The sequence below is a fragment of the Ranitomeya variabilis genome, chromosome 4 (assembly GCF_051348905.1).
Source record: "Ranitomeya variabilis isolate aRanVar5 chromosome 4, aRanVar5.hap1, whole genome shotgun sequence".
Classification (NCBI taxonomy): domain Eukaryota; kingdom Metazoa; phylum Chordata; class Amphibia; order Anura; family Dendrobatidae; genus Ranitomeya; species Ranitomeya variabilis.
Window position 1 is genome coordinate 270,394,749 of NC_135235.1, and position 21,604 is coordinate 270,416,352.

General features: G+C 48.1%; 1 long non-coding RNA gene across 2 annotated transcripts in view; it reads left to right on the top strand.

Moving 5' to 3' along the window:
- LOC143764395 (uncharacterized) overlaps positions 1-21,604 on the top strand; it is a 64,358-nt gene that overhangs the window by 21,531 nt on the left and 21,223 nt on the right. The gene's annotated exons all lie outside the window — the stretch shown is intronic.

Sequence of the window (21,604 nt, forward strand, 5' to 3'; positions counted from 1 at the left end):
AGCTCCTCATTTAAAGAAACCTTTTACATCAAGCCAGTTTTTTTGTATACAAGATGTATTTGGATTACTGCAAAAAAGACTTGGGGAAAGAAGTGAACCTAAAGGGGGGCTTTTTTGGCTGTAGGATCATTCTCAGTTTATCATCTTGATCGATCATTTGAAAGTATTTGTTTATGATTGTTATTATGTTATTATATTGTGGACTATATTGCTTTGTAAATATAACACCAGAATTATTGTTATGAATGCTCCTGTTATGTTGATATTTATTTCCCAATAATCTATTACAGTCCATTTTGATCACTGTATTTCTGGCTTTATCGAGATTCCACTTAGGACAACCTCGCTATGCTCGTCTGTCACAAATATTATTAGACTCCTTCAAAAAAGTTTCTGTACCCGTACAAGTGCATTTAAGTCGAATTAATTCACCATAAGAAATGTTTCTAACAACGTGAGGAGGGTGACATGATTTAGCTGAATACCAACACAAAAGACTAAGCAAACAAAAGGAAAGTATTAGAGAGACATGCTCCGAAACTAATCTACCAATCTACCAACCTACATATGAAAACGAGTGCACACAAAGGTCTCATAAAAGCTAACAATTTATTAAATATACTTAAAGATTTAAATACAAAAGACATACATTTACCAAAACAGATTGTTCCTAGAAGTGACGCCCCCTGACGAAGCCTCTGGGTGAAACGTGCGTTGGGGCTGCTGGACCAGGATGCATGTACCAGTAAGTACTTACCTTATGCATTTAGCACTAGTCATGACACTTGTTAGTTGACTTGAATTATTATGTTGATGGGGTTCTTTGTCCTATTTGGAATCTGTCGTGTTACTTTACATCTCTCACTTTGTACATGTTACTGGTGCCACTTCTGTTTTGGTATATGTATGTCTTTTGTATTTAAATCTTTTTTAAGTATATTTAATAAAATGTTCGCTTTTATGAGACCCTTGTGTGCACTCATTTTCATATGTAGGTTGGTAATATAGAATTGCTGGCTTATGATTTTCTGTATGGTGAAATTATAACCGAATGATTAATGGAATCACCCCGAAGTGATAAATCTAAAAAATTAATACAATTTTTCTCAAAAGAATAAGTGAATTTCAAATTACAATCATTGTTATTGATATGGTCAGCAAAATCGACAGCCTCCTCCCGTGTACCCTCTGTAGCGCTTCCCTTACTTCGGGTCTTGGGGGGACACTCGCTTTGCACGGGAATAACGCATACAGGCACGATATCTCACACAAATTAAGTTCATTCCGTTTTATTAAAGCGTCATAAACCGCACCGTAAGCCAGGTTACACACAGTGTGTTACTTTAACACGTGTGGCTTTACAAAACATTCGGTAGTCACGTCTTTTCTCTCCATTACAGTTCATTACATGCATCAACGGAACATATTAAACCCCAACAGTCTGTTCCAATGGCAGATACGTCTCTGCCGTATATCACAGGTTTTTCCCATACCAGGGGTTACCTCTCAGGAGCTCCGGCTCCACACACTGACTCCTGCCAGTGCTGGTTCACCGGGAAACTGCCTCACTGGGATCACCATCCTTGTGACCAGGGCACCTCAGATAGTCCAGACCCACAGTAGGAACTGTAGCTTCCCCAACACAGAAACCGTCCCAGGCTCTGTAGATGCAGCCTTTCCATGCACTTCCAGGAAGTCCAATCACAGGCACTTCCAACACACAGGCCATCAGTCCATGATCTTACCAAGTGCTTACAGGACTCCAGTCCATCCGCGGACAATCCAACACTCTGACCATTCCAGGACTCACACTCTTACCAGGTGCTTCCAGGACTCCAGTCCATCCCAAGACAATCCAACACCCTCAAGCATTCAGTCCATAGCCTCAGCAGTGCTTCCAGGACTCCAGCCCACTTCAGGACAATCCAACACTGACCGTCTACTAGGTCCATGGTCTCAGGTGCTTGCAGGACTTCTCCAATGCCAGGAGACTCCAACACTGACCGTCCAGGACCTTGCACATGGAGCAAACGGATCCATACACAGGAACATGTGACCCACACCCTGGTCACATTATCTACCTGTAACCACACAGGATGGGAGTGTGGGTGTGTGTGGCTAGTTTGACCCTCCCATCTCTCAGAACTAGCCCTGCCAGTCTCCCATTAGCATTACACAATTACTTGTGGGACTACAGGTCCCAGCACACCAACTTAACTTCAGACTGACAGCGCAGAGTGTCTTCCTGTGCAACACACACACTGGCCATTTACACTCCTGCCGGACTTTGTCTCATCACATTTATGCCTCCAAGCGCATCTTGAAGCGCACACACAGGGCCCCCTGGCTGTAACGTGGGTCACTGCACCACACCACACACACCAGGAGGATGCGAAGAGTAAGTACACCAGTCCACAATGCAGTGAAAGCGCCAAAATACTCACAGAGTGCAGTTTGTGTGATACCTAAGAGGGGTACAGGGGGTGAAATGATCCTGGGTGTGGGAGAAACAGCATGGAGGAGGAAGATTATAGGACGAAAGGGATAAACGGACCTTACATTGAGTAGGTAAAAAGTGAAAAATGCTTAACTGCAGGGTCATCAGACTACGCAGGGCCTTTCTGTAGTCTGTTACCATGGAGACACATAGAACTTTATAAGAATTTTGACTAAAAACCTATAGAAAATAGAAAGGTTGTTTGCAAAGTTGCTCAGTTTTTCATTGTGTTTACATTAGAAAAAAAATGGAGTGAATGAAGACAAAGAATTTAATTAGTTTCCTTCTATGGTGGTTGTAATCTCAGGTGGAGGAAGGGTGTCAAAATAATCCTGCACAGGATGCCAGGTTGCCAAAGGCTGATCCCGGGGATAGATATAGGACTTACACAATATTGTGGAAAATTCTATGTTGCTGGTATTACTTTGGTGGCATTGTTTAGTCCTTCACGCAAGAATATGACACCGCTGTATAGGTGATCTGTTACCTCCCGAGGACGCGGCCGACTGTGAGAGCAACTAATTGGAACAATTCATGAGTGTCAATTGTGTCACTAGTTCTGTGCACCGGGCTGAGAAAACAGGATTGTCCTGATGTTGTACCTAAGATTATTATCCAAGCCAGAAAAAAAAGGAGGGGGCCAGGGTGTAACACTGCGAAACCGCTCCGGAAATTACAGCAAAAAGCAATGTGATTTTCCTAAAGAAGCAATGTGTGAGGAGACCCTGAGGCCCATGAGCCATGCTGCGTTTTTTTGTGTTCAGAAAATGTGGTGCGTTTACAGGGAGTCGGTCACCCCCCAAGTGAAAAAAAACATTTAAAGAGGATATTCATGTAGCGCCCCCACTGCCGCAGGGCTGAGGGGTACCCGGTACCGGGCCTCTGAGTCTCTGCTTCTGGGGTTGTCACGGCGGCTAGGCCCCGGCCCGTGACCCTGCCGTGGGGCGCACAGTGAATGATAGGTGTGGATGTTGGTGGTGCAGTTGTGGGGTGCAGGTCGCGGTAAACAACGAGGACACCAGGTTGCAGTCTCTCTACCTCTTCACTGGAGATCTCTGAGTCCTCAGTCCAGAATACGGTTCACCAGGCTGCGCAAGTCCGGCCGGTCCAATGGCACCTCCAGAGCCCACTTCACAGGCGGAAATCGGTGCCCTCCCTCCCAGCGCTATGTGTCGTAGTCCCTCCCCGCTATGCTCACGGAAAGTACCCCACAACCGTTGCGTCTGTTTCTCGTGTTCCCTCACAACTCGATTAACTGATCTTCTGCTAATCTTCCGTCCCTTCCTGATGTTACAGTTAGAACGGCACCCGTCTGTCGGGCAGGCCTGGAGTTCTTCCGGGACCCCAGAGACGCCCCTCTCCCGCAACTGCCCCCCAAGACTCCACAGGTGATTTAGGTGAGACAGCCCGCCTGAGACCGACTGTCCTGCCGCTGTTTAGAGTATCGCTTGAAGCTGTCTAATGAAATACTCCCTCGGCGTTCCGGCCGCCGGTAGTGCGCCTCAGTAGGATGTCGCTCCGGTCCCACAGCACGACCCCCCCACTGGTATTCTCCTATTGCTTGATCTCGTTTCTCAGCACAATCTATCTCGCTTCTAGTCCTTTCTTGGGTCCCGCCGCTTCCCGGAGCTGGCGTGGACCCGTTACGTTCTTTTCAATGCCAAGCCTCTGTCAGGATCCCACCCCCGACAGAGACCCCACCGTCTCCTCCCCCACAACACCCTCTGCCACTAGGCGCCGCCCCGTCCAATCCAGTCAGCTCTCTCCTCTAACTTCCTGCCTGACCCCCAGTTTACCCACTATGGTGGGGAGTGGCCTAATGAATAGAACCCTTAGCTCCCCCCGGAGGCCCGGCTGTGAAATCTATTGGTGTCTGTGATACCTGATCAGATGAACTCCTTCAGTGCCATCGGACGCACCATGGCTCCCCATAGTGGCGGAGCCACAGTACTGCAACGACCAGGACTCTGGGGCGCTGCACTCCCCCCTGGTTAAACACAGTACTCCGGGACTGGGAAGAAAACAACAATACAAGTTAGCAAAAAGACATACAATTTTTGTTGAGTGCAAATAATAATAAGTGTACTTGAACAGAGCTTCCCTTTATGGGAGGTGAGGACACTTGAACGTTACAAACATGGTTAACATTATAAATTACAGGCTATAAATAACTCCTGTTACCCAACCGGGTATTCTACTAAGTACAAAATTGTTGAACAATAATTTAACATTGCCTTTAAGGATTCACACTCTAAATCCACTAAAGACCTTCCTATAATCACATTATAAGGTATTTTAACTTTCCCATTCGCCTTCTTTAAATCTGCAGGACCGCCTGTCCTATCGGCACCAGACCTACTGCCTCTCCTTTCTGTTACAGGACCGCCCCGTTCAGCCAGGGCCTACTGCCTTTTCAACTACTATACACAGTATAGAACATAACATTACTTTCGGTTTAAGAGCACTAAGTCATCTCTACATGACTCCTATGAGGACTCAGGGTTTACCTTCTATCCTAACTATCTATCAACATTATCTAAACATTTTCTATCGAACATTAAGCCTTCTCATTATCTTTCACCTTTTAATTCTCAGAGCACATCATCAGTATTTCTTCACATTTAACTAATTAAACACATATAACTTTCTCGTACAAACATTATCATCACTTTTCTCTCATCAACATTATTGCTACTTGTCTTAAGCAATATTACTATCGAAACGCGACAAATGAACATCCCCTTTAAGAGGGGACCAAGTCTCTGTGAGGTAGCACGTCTTCTCAAGCTACCAGTCCATACTCAGCAAAGGTTCCAGTGCGGTATCTTCGCAAAGAGTCTCTTTCTAAGTAAAACCAGTAGGAAACACCCTTAAGAAGGTGTGAACTATGTACAAGAAGTTTGTATCATGCACTGTTCATGATTCAGCAGTTTTTATAACATTGTGGAACAAAAAAGCAAAAATGAAAGTGAAAGCAAAAATAAAAAGCAATAGGGATCCCGGGTGAACAAAGGGATCCCTTTAAGAGTTAACCCAGGACGGGTTTTAGCAGCAAAACAGCAAGGAAATAAACAGTTAACTATTTACAGTTTCAGGTTTCCGAGGCTTAGTTGGACGGCTTCCAGGGCTGCACCTGGCACTTAACCCTTCTTGGCCTGGCAAAGTGAGGTCCAGGGTTACACCCAGTGCTGAACAAACGCCGTTAATCCGTCTTGCATGTACTGTTAAATCGTGCGCAGCGATGGAGATCTGCGCAGCTTGAGTATGGACATTTGCTGCAGCAGAGGTAGCGGCTGCTGCAAGATCAGTCACGGGAACGGAGTCAGCAGCTGTGGCACTAGCAGTCGCGGGAGTGGTGTCAGTTGTCAGGGCAGGGTCGTCCTTCATACCTGCTTCAGACGTGGTCCCTCCGGTGCCGGTCTGCTCCGTTTCCGCTGGGGTCTGGAACGCTGGTTGCGGGGCCTTGTGCTGCGACGTTGTCATCTCTGCTCGCAGCATCTCGCTTTTCGGCAGGGCCTTGCTTTCCAGCTTCGGAGCGCTGGGACTTCTTTCCTGCTCCGGACCAGATGAGGCTGCCGACAGATGTCTGGTGAGGCTCCTGATGATAGCCTTCTTCCACCCGGCCTCAGTGCTCAGCTGCGTCCGCCGGGGTCGGTCGCTGAGCTCGTCCACTCCGGCCTGCAGGAATTCAGCATCAGCGGTGGAGGCCTGGTTGCGGTGCCCCTCCGGGTGGCTGGGGGAGTCCTCTGCTCCGACCCCACGCTCCGGCTCCGGGCGGCTCGCCATGGCGTCCTCCATGTCGCTCACTTCTTCTTCCTGGTCCTTTTCCCGCTCTCTCCTTCGTGGGCGGTTTCGTTTTCTTTGTCTCTGCCCACCATTGAGGATCAGGAGGCGGATCTCGGCTGCTGACGGACACGTCCTCAAGGGGCCGAGATATTTAGACTGGGCGGCCATTGTCTTTCGCGCTCTTCAGCTTGTTCACGCCCACTTCCACGCCCTTCTTCTTCTCCTGCGCTCTCCTTAGCGCTGTAATGGCGGCGGTTTTGGCGCGAACTTTTGGCGGCAAGTGACAATCCACAGTCTTTGCAATATAGTACAGTCCAAGCACAACGAATCACAGTTCCAAGGCACACATGACCTGATTCTTCAGGCTTAAGTAGATCCTGTTCGTGACGCCAAGTTGTAGCGCCCCCACTGCCGCAGGGCCGAGGGGTACCCGGTACCGGGCCTCTGAGTCTCTGCTTCTGGGGTTGTCACGGCGGCTAGGCCCCGGCCCGTGACCCTGCCGTGGGGCGCACAGTGAATGATAGGTGTGGATGTTGGTGGTGCAGTTGTGGGGTGCAGGTCGCGGTAAACAACGAGGACACCAGGTTGCAGTCTCTCTACCTCTTCACTGGAGATCTCTGAGTCCTCAGTCCAGAATACGGTTCACCAGGCTGCGCAAGTCCGGCCGGTCCAATGGCACCTCCAGAGCCCACTTCACAGGCGGAAATCGGTGCCCTCCCTCCCAGCGCTATGTGTCGTAGTCCCTCCCCGCTATGCTCACGGAAAGTACCCCACAACCGTTGTGTCTGTTTCTCGTGTTCCCTCACAACTCGATTAACTGATCTTCTGCTAATCTTCCGTCCCTTCCTGATGTTACAGTTAGAACGGCACCCGTCTGTCGGGCAGGCCTGGAGTTCTTCCGGGACCCCAGAGACGCCCCTCTCCCGCAACTGCCCCCCAAGACTCCACAGGTGATTTAGGTGAGACAGCCCGCCTGAGACCGACTGTCCTGCCGCTGTTTAGAGTATCGCTTGAAGCTGTCTAATGAAATACTCCCTCGGCGTTCCGGCCGCCGGTAGTGCGCCTCAGTAGGATGTCGCTCCGGTCCCACAGCACGACCCCCACTGGTATTCTCCTATTGCTTGATCTCGTTTCTCACTCAGCACAATCTATCTCGCTTCTAGTCCTTTCTTGGGTCCCGCCGCTTCCCGGAGCTGGCGCGGACCCGTTACGTTCTTTTCAATGCCAAGCCTCTGTCAGGATCCCACCCCCGACAGAGACCCCACCGTCTCCTCCCCCACAACACCCTCTGCCACTAGGCGCCGCCCCGTCCAATCCAGTCAGCTCTCTCCTCTAACTTCCTGCCTGACCCCCAGTTTACCCACTATGGGCGGGAGTGGCCTAATGAATAGCACCCTTAGCTCCCCCCGGAGGCCCGGCTGTGAAATGTATTGGTGTCTGTGATACCTGATCAGATGAACTCCTTCAGTGCCATCGGACGCACCATGGCTCCCCATAGTGGCGGAGCCACAGTACTGCAACGACCAGGACTCTGGGGCGCTGCATTCAGCCCCTATAAAAGACACACCAGTAACTCAAATTTGAACAGTGTAGTTGCTGGACAATTAACCATTAATCCACATGCAAATGAGAGTGCTGCGGTGCACCCTTGGTGTGGCCAATGGCTGGGTGATCCGTTACACCTTCCATTGACAGTGACAGTGCTGGTTTTCTCACAGTGAGCGCACCCTGCATGTGTGCACTGACCACAGCGGAGCCCAGCGGCACACTCACAGTGTCAGTGCCGGTGCGCACATAGTGCTGCAAAATCTTAACATTCCGTGTTGCTGTATAATTGTGGCTCGCTGGTGACAGAGTCAGTTGAGTGCACATCCTCACCACTAGCCCATACTTATCAGGCGTGTGATGTTATGGTGATCTTCCTGCAGCTATTTCTGTGATGTCCAGCACATTGATATTCTGTAAAAACACCGGAGGATATCATATCCAGCTGTAAGAGGAAAACAGCAATTATATCTCTCCTTTAGGTTTATTTTCTATCTTTACACATTACACACGATGCCATGCTGTAAAGTGTGCCCCACTCAGTTACAGAGCGGGGGGGCGGAAAGTCAACAACGCTCTGCTGCCCCCATAACTGCAGAGTACAGAGCTCCTCAGGTATAACATCAGCACAAACACTGCACCCCCGCCGGGAGCTTCATGGACAAGCAGTTGCATGCAGCCGTACATCACCAAGCACAATGCCGAGTGTCGGATGGAGTGGTGTAAAGCCGCCACCAATGGACTCTGGAGGAGACGTGTTCTGTGAAGTGACGGATCGCACTTCTCTATCTGCGTCTGATGGACGAGTCTGGGTTTAGTGATTCCAGGAGGGCGTTACCCCCTGACTGCATTGTGCTGCTGTACAGATGGTGGAGGATAATGCTATGGGCTGTTATCAGGGGGCGACCTCGGTCCCTCAGCTCCAGTGATGGGAAATCTTAATCTTCATCGCAAGATATTGTGGACAACTGTGGCTTCAGCTTTGTGGGAACAGTTTGGGATTCGCCCCCTTTACTGTTCCCCATGATTGTGCCCAGTGCACGAGGTCCATACAGACATGGAGGGGAGAACATGAGCACAGAGCCCCGACCTCCGCCCCATCCAACACCCATAATGGAGACGAGCGAGAGCTTTTATATCTGCAGAGGAGCGATTCCATATTATGTCTATGGGTGTAGGATGGGGGGTAAGAATACCACCTGATGATGAATGTGGAGTGGACACATACTTTTCTCCATTTAGTCTATCTATCTGCAGCGCCCCAGAGTCCTGGTCGTTGCAGTACTGTCGCTCCGCCATTAAGGGGAGTGATGGTACGTCTGATGGCACTAAAGGAGTTCACCTGACCAGGTATCACAGTCACACATTACACTTCACACTCCGGCCACCAGGGGGAGACAAGGGTTCTATGTATTAGGCCACTCCTCACACTCTGGTAAAACTGGGGGTTGGATAGGAAGTTAGGCAGAAGCTGACTGGGTTTTGCCCAGGTAACATCTAGTGAGAGAAGAGTGTTGCTTGGGAAGATCCAGGGGGGTCCCTGCCAGGGGTGGGATCCTGACAGAGGCCTAGCGAAAGGACAGATCGTTACAGAGCCGCGCCTGCACTTCATTGCGGCGGCATCTTAAGAAAGGACACGAAGCAATGTATATTGTGGAGAAGTGAGAAACGAGATCACAGCACAAAGGCGATAGAACCAGTAGGAGTCGTGCCCCGAGATCGGCAACATCCTACTGAGGCGCGTAGCCGGTGGCCGGAACGCCGTGGAAGTATTGGGCTCCACGCATTACTTCAAACCAACGGCAGGGCAGTAAATTTTAGGTTGGCTGCCTCACCTTAATCACCTAATGAAGACAACGGAGGCAATTGTGGGAGAGGGGCGTCTCTAGGGTCCCTATAAAATAACTCCAGGCCTACCCCGTCATACGGGTGCGTCCTATCCATATCATCTGGGGGACGGAGAGAAAGAACAGAAACATACACGACAGTTGTGAGGACTATCCCGTGGTGCTCAGCAGGGAAGTACTACAACACCCAGGCGCTAGTAGGTAGGCACTGATTTCCACCTGCAAAGGGAACTCTGGATGTGCCTTCGGACCGGCCGGTCTCAGCCAGCCCTGCTAGCAGTGCTCTGGATTGCGGATGCTGAAGCCTTCAGTAAAGAGGTAAAGAGACTGCAACCCTGTGTCCTCATTATTTACTGCGACCTACACCACCACCTACACCTTTTATTGGGTGCCCCTTAGCAGGACCACGGACCGGGTCGGGCCACCGTGACATCCTCAGAACCGAGAGACCCGGTACCGAGTACCCCGTTGTCCTGCGTTTGGGGGCCACTCTAATTTGGCGTCACGAACAGGATCTACTTAAGCCTGAAGAATCAGGTCATGTGTGCCTTGGAACTGTGACTGAATTGTGCTTGAACCGTGATTTATTGCAAAGACTGTGTATTGCTATTTGCCGCCAAATGTTCCCATCAAAACCGCTGCCATTGCAGCGCCATGAGGAGCGCAGAAGAAGAAGGGCGTGCCATGGGAGGAGACTATCAAAGTGGCGCCAAAAAGTGGCGACCGCCCCCTCCGATTATTGCTGCAAGATGACGACCTGCCCCGAAGCAGAGGAGAACGGCCCCCTGATTTGCAACAGCGGGAACCAAGACAGGAACGAGCTCCACCCTGGGAAAATGGCGGAGCCTCATGCATCTGCAGCTGCCGACTGCGAAACAGCGAGGGTGACCAGCGAGTACCGGAACGACGACTAAGTGATCCCGGACAATCTCCACCGACCGGAGGCGGATCCGAACCCACCGCAGCTGGAGGATCCGGACCTCTTGGAGCCACAGGCGGAGGAGCCGAGTCAACCTATCCCGAACACGGAGCCAGTAGATGCAAAGCGATGGAAGTCGGAGCCGTGCCGGAGAGACGCCTTAGAGGAACTGCGGTCCGAGCCGCTGCCGACTCCAGTGTCATCGTCAGTGGGACAGACCGGCATCGATGGAACCACATCAGACGCAGGTATGGAAAGCACCCCTGCTCTCCCGACCGATCCTGCTCCCGTGACCGCTCCCCGTCCCGACAGTGACCGATTCCTCTCCGCTGAGCTAGTAGTGGTAACCCCCGACACTATGGAGAAGCTGGTGCCTCCGTTACCGACAACTATGGGAGAGCCGCTTGATGTGAGCTCGGAGGGGGTGATCTTCCACTGGGATACCCCGAGGGTTGGACCAGACGGGGCCAGACAGGAGGGCCTCAGCATTGCTGTGCTCACTTGGGAACAATATAAACAATGCCTAATTCTACACTGGAAAAATCGAAAAGAGACAGAACAAAGTGACCCACCGAAAGTACAAAACTCAAAGACTGAACGCGGCAAGAGAAACTTGGTAAAACAGGGGACTGTACTAGTCTTTCACCTGAAAAGGGGTTGGGGCTCCATACAAGAACCGGGACTGCCGACTGAAATCTTCTTTACCAGCTACAATGTGAAGACCCCGTTCCGCAACAGATGTGACAATCCAATACTATGTAAAGGGGACCAGGTGACCTACACTCGCCATCGGAGTGCGCAGGGATGGTGCGCTCGGAACGTCCAACGATACGAGCCTGCAGTGGTGCCACCTGCTGTCCTGACTACGACTAACTCCGACCTGACAAATTCTACCACTATCACCACTGTGTGCGTAATTGCCGCTACCGAACTTGCAACCAAAGCCGACATTCGAATCCAGACACCGGGTGACCTGACCGCACCTGAGAGATGAACCACTGATACTGACACCGCATCTTCCGAGAACAGGGAATCGGGGCTTCCCCGGTCAGGAAGTGTTCGCTACCGGCTGGTGTCTTGCAACCTACTATGAGGATAAACCTTGGAACAATGAAACTGTAAATAGTTAACTGTGTGAGTTTTCCTTGCTGCCTTAAACCCGACCAGGGTTAGTTCTTAAAGGGGTCCCTTCATTTACCCGGGATCCCTATTGCTTTATGTTTGTTTTTGCATCACTGTTTTAAAAAGACTGCCGAATCATGGACGGGGAATGATTCACAAACTGTTGCTGTAAATAGTTGCACCTTCTTAAAGGTGCCCCCTACTGGTTTTACAAAGGAAAGAGCTTTTTGAAGAGACTGTTCCTGGATACAGCGCAGAAGCTCTTGTTTACTGCAGACTTGCAACTTGAGGGTTGCATTACCTCAAAGAGACTTGAAATGTCCCTCTTAAAGGGAATGTTCACTGTTACAATTAGCCAAGATATAATGTTTTAAGAAAGTTGGATAGTAATAATGTTTTACATAGTGGTATGTAGGTAAAAAGATAATGATAAGGAATCGAACTGTTGATAATGACATGTGAATAAAATTGAAGTTAAAGTGATTATCGGAACTAATGATAGAGAGCCAAGGAAAGATGCAGTAGGCCCATGGGGGTAGACGAGAGAGTCCTACATAGGAGAAAGAGAGCTCAGGAAAATATTGATTTGCACTTTTAGTTTTGTAGTATGCCTTTAGTGGGTTCCTGCCTTACGCCCTTAAAGGAAAAGTTAAATTATTGTTCAGAATTTGCACTTAGTAGATAGAATGCCCGGCTGGGTGATAATGGTTATTTATATTCAGTTATTTAATAAATGTTATTTAAAAATCTGAAGTACTATGTAAATATGTTTTTGTTTGTAACGTTCAAGTGTTCTCACCTCCCATAAAGGGAAGCACTGTTAAATTTACTTGCTATTGCATTTCAAAATTTTGTATGTCTTTTGCTAACATGTATTGTTGTTCTTCTTTCCCAGTCCGGGAGTACTGGATTTAACCGGGGGGGAGTGCAGCGCCCCAGAGTCCTGGTCGTTGCAGTACTGTCGCTCCGCCACTAAGGGGAGTGATGGTACGTCTGATGGCACTAAAGGAGTTCACCTGACCAGGTATCACAGTCACACATTGCACTTCACACTCCGGCCACCAGGGGGAGCAAAGGGTTCTATGTATTAGGCCACTCCTCACACTCTGGTAAAACTGGGGGTTGGATAGGAAGTTAGGCAGAAGCTGACTGGGTTTTGCCCAGGTAACATCTAGTGAGAGAAGAGTGTTGCTTGGGAAGATCCAGGGGGGTCCCTGTCAGGGGTGGGATCCTGACAGAGGCCTAGCGAATGGACAGATCGTTACGGAGCCGCGCCTGCACTTCATTGCGGCGGCATCTTAGGAAAGGACACGAAGCGAAGTATATTGTGGAGAAGTGAGAAACGAGATCACAGCACAAAGGCGATAGAACCAGTAGGAGTCGTGCCCCGAGATCAGCAACATCCTACTGAGGCGCGTAGCCGGTGGCAGGAACGCCGAGGAAGTATTGGGCTCCACGCATTACTTCAAACCAACGGCAGGGCAGTTAATTTTAGGTTGGCTGCCTCACCTTAATCACCTAATGAAGATAACGGAGGCAATTGTGGGAGAGGGGCGTCTCTAGGGTCCCTATAAAATAACTCCAGGCCTACCCCGTCATACGGGTGCGTCCTATCCATATCATCTGGGGGACGGAGAGAAAGAACAGAAACATACACGACAGTTGTGAGGACTATCCTGTGGTGCTCAGCAGGGAAGTACTACAACACCCAGGCGCTAGTAGGTAGGCACTGATTTCCACCTGCAAAGGGAACTCTGGATGTGCCTTCGGACCGGCCGGTCTCAGCCAGCCCTGTTAGCAGTGCTCTGGATTGCGGATGCCGAAGCCTTCAGTAAAGAGGTTAAGAGACTGCAACCCTGTGTCCTCATTATTTACTGCGACCTACACCGTCACCTACACCTTTTATTGGGCGCCCCTTAGCAGGACCACCGACCGGGTCGGGCCACCGTGACATCCTCAGAACCCCATTGTCCTGCGTTTGGGGGCTGCTCCATATCTATTCTCTATCTATCTCTATTATGTACTGTATCTATTCTCTATCTATCTCTATTATCTATTTATTTATCTTATCTATCTATCATGTATCTATTATCTATCTCTCATCTATCTATCTATTATCTATCTCTATTATCTATCTATTGTCTATTCATCTATTATCTATCTATTTATAAATCTATTTATCTATTATGTATCTATCTATTATCTATCTATTATCTATTTATCTATCATCTATCTATTATTTATCTATCTATTATCTATCATCTATCTATTATCTATGTATCATCTATCTATTATCTATCTATCTATCTATTATCTATCTATTTAATTATCTATTATCTATTGTGGTGCAGTGACCAATGTTACAGCCAGGGGGTGCTGTGTGTGCACTTCAAGATGCACTTGGAGGCATAGTTGTGGTGAAACAGTGACTGGCAGCGTTGTGAATGGCCGATATGTGTTGTGAACTGTGTTTCTAGGCTCCCTCTGGTGGTCACTAATGGTATTGTATGAGTCATGTCTTTCTGCATGCCTGGGCTTCAGCTGTTTCATTAAGCTGTGGGTTTTCCCTATTTAGTCCTCCTTAGGACTCAGTCTCTTGCCTGGTATCGATGTATTCAGTCCTATTTGGTCTCCTCCTGATTCCCTTGCCATCTGTCTCATGCAAGAAAAGCTAAGTCCAGTTTGCATACTTTGGATCATTTGCATTATCAGTGTTTTTTTGTTCAGCTTGCTCAAAATGTGATTTTCTAGCTCGCTGGAAGCTCTAGGGTGCTGTTATTCTCCCCTCACACCGTCAGTCGGTGCGGGGGTTCTTGAATACTCAGCGTGGATGTTTTTGCAGGGTTTTCTGCTGACCGCATAGTTCACTTTCTATTTTCTGCCTATCTAGATTAGTGGGCCTCACTTTGTTAAATCTAGTTCATCTCTACGTTTGTGTTTTCCTCTTGCCTCACCGTTATTATTTGTTGGGGGCTTTCTATATCTTTGGGGTTAATTTCTCTGGAGGCAAGTGAGGTCTTATTTTCCCTCTAGGGGTAGTCAGTTCTCCGGCTGGCTCGAGACGTCTAGAATCAACGTAGGCACGTTCACCGGCTACTTCTAGTTGTGTGTTAGGATCAGTTATGCGGTTAGCCTAGTTTCCACCTCCCTAGAGCAGTTCTATGTTATTGCGGACTTAGTCTGAATACCAGAGATTCTCTACCACTAGAATCATAACAGTATACCAGGCCTGAAAGAAAATGTTTAAAGCATCACAGAAGCGGGATTAAAAAGAAGTTCTGAGTTGTTTTTTTTTGTGTTGCAGTCTGTTTAGCTTCTTTCTTCCCCTTATACTCTGAGTGGTTTTGAGCTCTGCTGCAGACATGGATTTTCAGACTCTGACTTCTAGTGTGGATCAGCTTGCTGCAAGGGTGCAAAGCATTCAGGATTTTGTCACTCATAGTCCTATGTCTGAACCAAAAATACCTATCCCTGAGCTGTTTTTGGAGATAGATCTAAGTTCATGAATTTTAGGAATAATTGCAAATTGTTTCTGTCTCTGAGACCTCGTTCCTCTGGGGATTCCACTCAGCAAGTTAAAATTGTTATCTCCTTCTTGCGTGGCGACCCTCAAGATTGGGCTTTCTCTCTGGCGCCAGGAGATCCTGCATTGGTGAATGTTGATGCATTTTTTCTGGCGCTTGGTTTGCTTTATGAGGAGCCTAGTCTTGAAAATCAGGCCGAAAAGGCCTTGCTGGCTATCTCTCAAGGTCAGGACGAAGCTGAGGTATATTGTCAAAAATTTCGGAAATGGTCCGTGCTTACTCAATGGAATGAGTGTGCCCTGGCCGCAAATTTCAGAAATGGTCTTTCTGAAGCCATTAAGAATGTGATGGTGGGGTTTCCTATCCCTACAAGCCTGAATGATTCAATGGCTCTGGCCATTCAAATTGATCGGCGTTTGCGGGAGCGCAAATCTGCTAATCCTTTGGCGGTGCTGTCTGAACGGACACCTGACCCTATGCAATGTGACAGAATTCTGACCAGAGCCGAACGGCAAAATCATAGACGTCAAAATGGGTTGTGTTTTTACTGTGGTGATTCAACGCATGTTATCTCAGCATGCTCTAAGCGCTTAAAAAGAGTTGTTAATCCTGTCGCCATTAGTACTTTACAGCCTAAATTTATTTTGTCTGTGGCCTTAATTTGTTCATTGTCTTCTTACTCAGTCATGGCTTTTGTGGATTCTGGTGCTGCTCTGAGTCTGATGGATTTGTCGTTTGCCAGGCGCTGTGGTTTTGTCCTGGAGCCGTTGGAATTTCCTATTCCTCTTAGAGGAATTGATGCTACGCCATTGGCGGAGAATAAACCTCAGTATTGGACGCAAGTGACCATGTGCATGACTCCTGTACATCAGGAGGTGATTCGCTTCCTTGTTCTGCATGATTTGCATGATGTGGTCGTTTTGGGTCTGCCATGGCTACAGATCCATAATCCAGTTTTGGATTGGAAAGCTATGACTGTGTCAAGTTGGGGTTGTCGGGGGATTCATGGTGATACTCCGTTGGTGTCTATTGCTTCTTCCACTCCTTCTGAGACCCCTGAGTTTTTGTCAGATTACCAGGATGTATTTAGTGAGCCCAGGTCCAGTGCCCTTCCTCCTCATAGGGACTGTGATTGTGCTATAAATTTGATTCCTGGTAGTAAATTTCCTAAGGGTCGACTCTTTAATTTGTCTGTACCAGAGCATGCCGCTATGCGGAGTTATATAAAGGAGTCTTTGGAGAAGGGACATATTCGTCCATCCTCTTCTCCTCTTGGTGCAGGATTCTTTTTTGTGGCCAAAAAGGATGGGTCTTTGAGACCTTGTATAGATTATCGTCTTCTGAATAAGATCACGGTCGAGTTTCAGTATCCTTTGCCATTGTTGTCTGATTTGTTTGCTCGGATTAAGGGTGCCAGTTGGTTCACCAAGATAGATCTTCGTGGTGCGTATAACCTTGTGCGCATTAAGCAGGGAGACTAATGGAAAACAGCATTTAATACGCCCGAGGGTCATTTTGAGTACTTGGTGATGCCGTTTGGACTCTCTAATGCCCCTTCTGTGTTTCAGTCCTTCATGCATGACATCTTCCGGAAATATCTGGATAAATTTATGATTGTTTATCTGGATGATATTTTGTTTTTTTCTGATGATTGGGAGTCCCATGTAAACCAGGTCAGGATGGTGTTTCAGGTTCTACGTGATAATGCTTTGTTTGTGAAGGGCTCAAAATGTCTCTTCGGAGTACAGAAGGTGTCTTTTTTGGGTTTTATTTTTTCCCCTTCTACTGTGGAGATGGACCCAGTCAAGGTCCGTGCCATTCATGACTGGACTCAGCCCACGTCTGTTAAGAGCCTTCAGAAGTTCTTGGGCTTTGCTAACTTTTACCGTCGTTTTATCGCTAATTTTTCTAGCGTAGTTAAACCTTTGACGGATATGACCAAGAAAGGTTCTGATGTTGCTAATTGGTCTCCTGCGGCCGTGGAGGCCTTTCGGGAGCTGAAGCGCCGGTTTACTTCAGCACCAGTCTTGTGCCACCCGGATGTCTCTCTTCCCTTCCAGATTGAAGTTGATGCTTCTGAGATTGTTGCGGGGGCCGTTTTGTCGCAGAGAAGCTCTGATTGCTCTGTGATGAAGCCATGCGCTTTCTTTTCCAGAAAATTTTCGCCTGCTGAGCGGAACTATGATGTTGGCAATCGGGAGTTGTTGGCTATGAAGTGGGCATTTGAGGAGTGGCGTCATTGGCTCGAGGGAGCTAAGCATCGTGTGGTGGTCTTGACTGATCATAAAAATCTGATTTATCTCGAGTCTGCCAAGCGTCTGAATCCTAGGCAGGCTCGTTGGTCGTTGTTTTTCTCCCGTTTTGACTTTGTGGTCTCATACCTGCCTGGTTCGAAGAACGTGAAGGCTGATGCGCTTTCTAGGAGTTTTGTGCCTGACTCTCCGGGAGTCTCGGAACCGGCGGGTATTCTCAGAGAGGGAGTGATTTTGTCTGCCATCTCCCCAGATTTGCGACGAGTGCTGCAGAAATTTCAGGCTGATAGACCTGATCGTTGCCCATCAGGGAGGCTGTTTGTCCCTGATAGATGGACCAGCAGAGTTATTTCCGAGATTCATTCTTCGGTGTTAGCAGGTCATCCTGGGATTTTTGGTACCAGAGATTTGGTGGCTAGGTCCTTTTGGTGGCCTTCCTTGTCGCGGGATGTGCGTTCCTTTGTGCAATCCTGTGGGATTTGTGCTCGGGCTAAGCCTTGCTGTTCTCGTGCCAGCGGGTTGCTTTTGCCCTTGCCTATCCCGAAAAGGCCTTGGACGCACATTTCCATGGATTTCATTTTGGAGCTTCCAGTATCTCAGAAGATGTCTGTCATCTGGGTGGTGTGTGATCGTTTTTCTAAAATGGTCCATTTGGTGCCCTTACCTAAGTTGCCTTCCTCCTCCGATTTGGTTCCTTTGTTCTTTCAGAATGTGGTTCGTTTGCACGGCATCCCTGAGAATATTGTGTCTGACAGAGGGTCCCAGTTTGTGTCCAGATTCTGGCGATCCTTTTGTGCTAAGATGGGTATTGACTTGTCGTTCTCATCGGCTTTTCATCCTCAAACTAATGGCCAGACCGAGCGAACTAATCAGACGTTGGAAGCTTATTTAAGATGTTTTGTTTCTGCTGATCAGGATGATTGGGTGACCTTTTTGCCACTGGCCAAGTTTGCCCTTAATAATAGGGCTAGTTCTGCCACTTTGGTTTCGCCCTTTTTCTGCAATCTTGGTTTTCATCCTCGTTTTTCCTCGGGTCAGGTTGAACTTTCTGACTGTCCTGGGGTTGATTCTGTGGTGGATAGGTTGCAGCGGATTTGGAACCATGTGGTGGACAATTTGAAATTGTCACAGGAGAGGGCTCAGCGTTTTGCCAACCGCCGCCGCGGTGTGGGTCCCCGACTTCGTGTTGGGGATTTGGTTTGGTTGTCTTCTCGTCATGTTCCTTTGAAGGTCTCCTCTCCTAAGTTCAAGCCTCGCTTTATCGGTCCTTATAAGATTTTGGAAATCCTTAACCCGGTGTCTTTTCGTTTGGACCTTCCAGCGTCGTTTGCTGTTCATAATGTATTCCATAGGTCCTTGTTGCGGCGGTACGTGGTGCCTGTGGTCCCTGCTGTTGAGCCTCCTGCTCCGGTTTTGGTTGAGGGCGAGTTGGAGTATGTAGTGGAGAAGATCTTGGATTCTCGTATCTCTAGACGTAGACTTCAATATTTGGTTAAATGGAAGGGTTATGGTCAGGAGGATAATTCCTGGGTTGTCGCCTCTGATGTTCATGCGGCTGATTTGGTTCATGCCTTTCACGCTGCTCATCCTGATCGTCCTGGGGGTCTTGGTGAGGGTTCGGTGACCCCTCCTCAAGGGGGGGGGTACTGTTGTGAACTGTGTTTCTGGGCTCCCTCTGGTGGTCACTAATGGTATTGTATGAGTCATGTCTTTCTGCATGCCTGGGCTTCAGCTGTTTCATTAAGCTGTGGGTTTTCCCTATTTAGTCCTCCTTAGGACTCAGTCTCTTGCCTGGTATCGATGTATTCATTCCTATTTGGTCTCCTCCTGATTCCCTTGCCATCTGTCTCATGCAAGAAAAGCTAAGTCCAGTTTGCATACTTTGGATCATTTGCATTATCAGTGTTTTTTTGTTCAGCTTGCTCAAAATGTGATTTTCCAGCTCGCTGGAAGCTCTAGGGTGCTGTTATTCTCCCCTCACACCGTCAGTCGGTGCGGGGGTTCTTGAATACTCAGCGTGGATGTTTTTGCAGGGTTTTCTGCTGACCGCATAGTTCACTTTCTATTTTCTGCCTATCTAGATTAGTGGGCCTCACTTTGCTAAATCTAGTTCATCTCTACGTTTGTGTTTTCCTCTTGCCTCACCGTTATTATTTGTTGGGGGCTTTCTATATCTTTGGGGTTAATTTCTCTGGAGGCAAGTGAGGTCTTATTTTCCCTCTAGGGGTAGTCAGTTCTCCGGCTGGCTCGAGACATCTAGAATCAACGTAGGCACGTTCACCGGCTACTTCTAGTTGTGTGTTAGGATCAGTTATGCGGTTAGCCTAGTTTCCACCTCCCTAGAGCAGTTCTATGTTATTGCGGACTTAGTCTGAATACCAGAGATTCTCTACCACTAGAATCATAACAGATATGTATCGCAGAGGTGGGTGGCCCTGTGATGGAAGCCTGGGTATGTTTTGCTCAAGCAGATCTACTGCTGAGGGATTTGTTTACATTGGGATGGCTTCCAGGTGATTGGAGAGATGGGTGGGTCCAGTCACCTACAAACCCACCCAAAGATGCATGTCTGAACACCTAAGATGGTTTTGTGTTTAAGGACCTGTGGTGATGTCACGCTCACCTGACTGGCCATGTGACAGGTACCTGGGTGTGGTTACACCTATGTAAAGGAGGTGTGTGTAGCACATGGTGGGAGTGTTTTGGGAGTCTGTCAGGGTGGACACACTTCCATGTGTCCTGGCTGGACACTGCAGAGTGGCCTGTGTGCTGTAGGTCCTGGACGGTCAGTGTTGGAGACTCCTGGGAGTGGAGTCGTCCTGGAAGCACATGGAGACCGTAGACCTGGACGGTCTTTGTTGAGGACCTGGGACTGACGTGAAATCAGCATGAGGAGTGGAACTCCTGAGAGGTAACCCCGGACAAGGGGATTATAATATACAGCAGAGAAGCCTATCTGCTGCATGAACGGACTGGGGTCGTGATAAGTTCATGAAATGTAACACAATGGACTGTACGTCATGTGGTTTATGATGTGTAATAAACCAGATTTGACCAGATTTGTGTCAGGTACCGTGCCTGAGTGCTTGAATCCTATGCCAAGCGAGTGTCCCCCAACACACTCAGGTAGCGTATCACCACACTATCATCTATCTATTTATTTATCTATTATCTATCATCTGTCTATTATTTATCTATCTATTAATCTATCTCTTATCCATCTATCTATTATCTAACTGTTATCTATCTATTGTGACAGAGTCACTGGTGAAGTGATGGAGGGGAGATACGTGTCACTGCGCATGATGGCGTCAGGGATGTAAAATCAGAATAGTTTTCTCCATCACACTATGTGTTGGGACGGTTTATTGAGAGTTATGTTATTGGAGGTTTTTAGAGGACCTCCATAAAGTGGGTGGGAGGGGGTCCACCATATCTCCACATGCAGAGTCCTGACAGGACCTGTGTGATGTCAGGATCATGTGATCAATCACATGATGGAGGAGTCACAAGGTAGTCTGGGCTTAAATGGCTGAAGGCCAGAGCTTTTGGTGTTCAGTGTAAGTCTGGAGAGAGAGAGGACTCCAGGAAAGTGTGTGCTAAACCTGAACCGTGGGCATTGCTGCCTGTGAGCAGGTGGATTCCCGCTGGGAAAAGGACTGTGTTTTTTTTTGTTTCTTTGTTTTGCTGTTTTTCCCCAGCGGGCTGTGTTTACTTTCCCAAGCTTGGTTTATGCTGTCTTCAGTAAACCAAGCACTTTCTTAAAGAGACAGTGTCTATCACCCTGCTTTGTTCTGTTATTCCTCCTAAAAAAAATGTATTAATAAATTGATTAGTGGGTGTTACCATTTACCTTTTTCTATGGGATGTGCAGTAGAATTTTTATTTCACGAAGAATACAATAATTTACTTAATCCTGACATATTGGGAATGCTGGCATAGCCTCTTACTTTTGGGTCTTTCAGTCCAATATGTTGGTATTCTAGGCTCGATTGGGCCCCAGTCGGTTGCGTTTGTCGTATAGAAATCTGCATTGAAAAAAGAAAGATCTCCATCAAGCTCAACAAGGCTGATTCTTCCACTCACGTCCTTTGATTCCTTTTTAAAACATG